Here is a 4,398-nt window from a genome sequence, read left to right on the forward strand (position 1 = left end):
TAATCTCAATCATTTCTAATCTAATTTGCATGATGCTTTACATGCACGCTCACTGCAGAGAAATATTTGAAAAGACAAACAATGTTTGTCAAATTATGTTTCTGTCTTTAGGTTCTCATCTAAACATGTTTATTTTGCATATCAGTCTGACATGAAATCGAGAAGAAAGTGGGTGTAATAATATACCGATGTGCAAAATTTAGTGGTTGTGGTTGCAAGAGCATAACATTTAGAGGGAACTGAATTTGCCACATATATTCTGAAATTGGCAACTGATACAACAGTTCTTTCCAAAAAACAAAACAAACATATCATATTAAACAAACCATTATCACACTTCTAAACTGTGCAGTAACATTTTGGACACTGCTTTATTTCAGTATTTGTGACTTGTGTTTGTGTAACAGGGTCATGATCATATTATGCCATCACTGACCATCGGTGATGCTGGCGTAAGGGACCTCCAGCCTGTCAGCCATTTTCTCCGTTACTCTTTTCATCTCAGGGCCTTCATTAAAACCTTTTACTTCCTGTAAGGCGCTCTTGTTGTTCTCCACTTCTTTCACAAACCGTTCACACTGGTCAAAGTAACGCATCAAAGCGTCGTTCACAGCAAGTTCCAACTCGGCTAGTGAATGAAAGAAACATATACATTTAAAACATAAAAAACATGGTGGTAATTCTGGTATAAAACATGACGGTAATTCAACATTTTGGCATCTATATGACTTTATTATGAACTATATGACATTTACTATATGAAATGTAGAAATGAAACAAGCATTTGATTGAACTGAAATTTTCCTCCATTTTTTCTCCAATGAACCTCGCTGCTGTTGAGAGGAAACAAGTGAGCCATATTGCAAATCTTGTAGACCCCAGATTATAGACTAAAGCTAAATTAACCCTTTGATGCACAACATGGGTCTAAAGTGACCCGACTGAGTTTATTTTTTCTATATCTTTGCAAGAAATTAATTTAATCATTCAGTATTCCAGGAATTCCTCAATTAACTTGTTTTTGATCATCACAAATCCTTGTTTTCATTTTTCCTTTCTTACTTTAAAAAAAATCATTTTTGTTTCACTACCCTTCTAATGCACAACATGGATCTAAAATTACCCGTATTCATTTCCTATGTTATTTCAATCATGGTTGAGTGTTTCTTTGCTCAATCTTTGAATGAAATGCATTTTATCATTTATTATTTCAGGTATTCATTAAATATCTTGTTTTTGATTTCCACAAATCGTTGTTTATTTGACCTTTTTTACTTTATAAACAAACACAGTTTTTGTGTTTCTACATCAATTTTACACGCATGGGTCCAAAATGAACCATATAGAAACCTTTGATATTTGCAAGTTTTTGCAAGTAGGAACATATTTACTGCAGAAAACTATTAACCTGCCTCACATTTCACAACTCAACATGGCTGCTTTTGTATAATTGATGCATGTAAGTCTTATTTTATAAGTTATTACCACAGAAAATATTTGATATATTGTGAAAGATAACTAGGCATAATATTTGAATGTTAGGCTAAGGTTATTAGTGAGAAAGAGAAACATGTCCAATACTATTAGCTATAGCTTATTCTAGCTAGCTAATGTTAGCTATGGAATGCCAATCCTGCCATACTTATAAATAAATAAAGAAACGTACAAAGAAATGTAAAAAAGCAAATATAAATAAATATAAAAATAAATATACAAAGAAAAGTAAAAAAGCAAAAATAAATAATTATTTATAATCGTATTTCCTTATAATTGTATAAATGTTTTTCCACATTTATTTATAATTGTTTTTCTTTATTTATACATTTATTTATTTCCACTTTTATTTCTTTTCACATTTATGTATTTATTTACGTATTTATTTCTTTATTTATTTCCACATTTATTTATTTTCACATTTATTTATTCATACATTTCTTTGTCCATAGGGTAATGAGGAGGGCGTGTTTTACCTCAGGAATAGCAATCGAGCCAGAGTAGGCGAGGGGTAATCTTGGAGGCCACAGTGACACCTTGTGGTGCCCAAACGAATTACAAGAAGTGTAGCCTACATGACGCGCCTGTTGATAGTGTGGGTTGTATGATTTAGATGGGCAATATGGCCCAACATCTTATATCACAGGTTATTATTTCAATTTCACGTGGGGGGTTGTTTCGGCTGGGAAGCGTGCAATCTGTGATCGAGTGCATTTGCTGAAGCTCGTGAAAGCCTGCAATCGCTTTCTTTTGCACGCGGGTTTTTTAGGTTTCACTTTCAACGCATGTTTCCAAGATTCGGGATAGAAGGAGGCATCAGTTACTGTAAAAGATTTGTCGCCTTGCGCCACTTCCCGTAATGGGTACTCTTGGTGTAGACACGGCTTTAGATACGGATTAATCGGCTGATTAATCACACGTCTAAAGGCCCGTTCACACCAAGCACGATAACTATAAAGATAACGATAAAGATATAGTTCTAAAAATCGTTCTCAATATTAAAGAATAGCATAGTTCACACCACAACTATAACGATAGGCCTACAGAGGAACGATATCGTTGTGATCACTTTCAAAACGATTTTTTTCCAGCTGATGAACGATAAAACACTGACAGCCTTTTTAAAGCGGCAGACGCATGTGCGCTTAGAACAAACAGACGATATCGTTCGCTGGTGTGGACGCTAATATCGTTATCTTTATAGTTATCTTTATAGTTATCGTTCTTGGTGTGAACGGGGCTTTAGGCTGGAAATATCCAGAATTAGATCAAACAAACGGTGTCCATGGGAACGGAGCTAGTGAAACACACACGCCATGCATTATAGCCTAAAACGTGTTTAATATTTGCGACTGACACCAACGATTGTATGCGGCTATGCAGTGGAGATGCGTTCACTGTCAAATCATTCAGCATTCATTTTGAAATGTTGTCAAATATTTTTTCTTGATAACAAAAAAAACCTATTGTTCTTGTTGTGATTTATTTCTTGTTTTTCATTTAATTCATGGCTAATGAATTTTCGTCATTAGCAATATACGAACATAACGAATACCTTAGCTATTCTATAAAACGACATTTTCATAAAAAAAATCATAAATCACGAATATGATGAAATAAAAAAATGATTCATATATATATATATATATATATTCGTTCTAACCTGTAACTCGGCAAATGTAACGAAAAACAAAGCCTATCGTTTTTACTGAAAACCAATTCATTTTTAAGCCCTGATTTTAGACATACGTGAGATAATATATTATTGTTTAACTAAACGTTTAAAAATAACGCTAGAAATGTTATAATTAAGGGAATTAAACATAGGCCTAGGCATTTGAAAATACATAATGAAATGTGTCTTTTTCAAGCAATAATTCCAAAAAGAAAGAGAAGCACCGGACTTAATGCAAAACATATTCAATGAATTTTTAAACCATTTAACCCAGGGGTGGCCAACGTCGGTCCTGGAGAGCCCACACAGCCCTGCAGACTTCAGCTCCAACCTTGATAAAAACTCACCTGCCTGGCTATCAAGACCTTGATTGGCTTTGTTTGATTAGAGATGGAGCTGAAGTCACTGTGGCTCTCGACCAACGTTGACCACTCCTGGTTTAACCGAATTAGGCTAATTGGTTAAAATTCTTAGTGTCTGTTTACAGTTTACCAGTTAAGCTGGGACCAGTGGCGTAGCGAGTAAGCCTCGGGTCCATATGCAAAAAAAATTGTACGGCCTATAGGTGGAATTTTCACATTAACTTCACGCAATATAACATGATTTTATTATAATTTTGACTTTATTTTATATAATATTATGACGTTAATCTTATTTATTTATTTATTTTTCAACGTGGCATAAAAATGCTGCAGTATGCTACTGAATGCAAACACAATTTTGGCACAGCGGCCAAAAAAAACAGATATTTGAATTATTTGTTAATAAACTAATGTTTTCTGAGTCAATGTTGCAAAAATGAATTTGACTAACCTGACTCGCCATCTCCTCATTGGCCATCCCCTCATTGGACGTGCCTTTAGAGAGAAATGCATTTTTAGGGATTACATAATGAGAGTTTTTGTTTTCGATTTGAATTATTTCGTTTTAAAATAGTAATTTAAAGCATTCTATAGATATATTTATCATGTCGGTGAAGCGCTCCTGCTCAAGACCAAGAGGACAGAAAGCGCATCCGGTTTGTTTTCCTTATTTTACAAAAGCACAAGGTTTTTCCTGCATTGAATTTTTTCAAAACAAATTTTTGTCCCGCCAAAGCCTTTTTTGATTAGTTAATGTGATTTATGAGTGATGTAAATGACTGCTGCGCATGTTACCTGAAGGAGAGAAAGAGCAGAGAGCCCCTCCCGCGCACTCTCTCTCTCTCTCTTCAAACCCTCTCTCCCCCA

General features: G+C 34.5%; 1 pseudogene; it reads right to left on the minus strand.

Moving 5' to 3' along the window:
* Positions 1 to 4,398, minus strand: part of LOC107744775 (multiple inositol polyphosphate phosphatase 1-like) — a 14,821-nt pseudogene that overhangs the window by 6,216 nt on the left and 4,207 nt on the right.

This window comes from Sinocyclocheilus rhinocerous, unplaced genomic scaffold (genome assembly GCF_001515625.1).
Source record: "Sinocyclocheilus rhinocerous isolate Xijiao unplaced genomic scaffold, SAMN03320098_v1.1 scaffold851, whole genome shotgun sequence".
NCBI classification, from domain to species: domain Eukaryota; kingdom Metazoa; phylum Chordata; class Actinopteri; order Cypriniformes; family Cyprinidae; genus Sinocyclocheilus; species Sinocyclocheilus rhinocerous.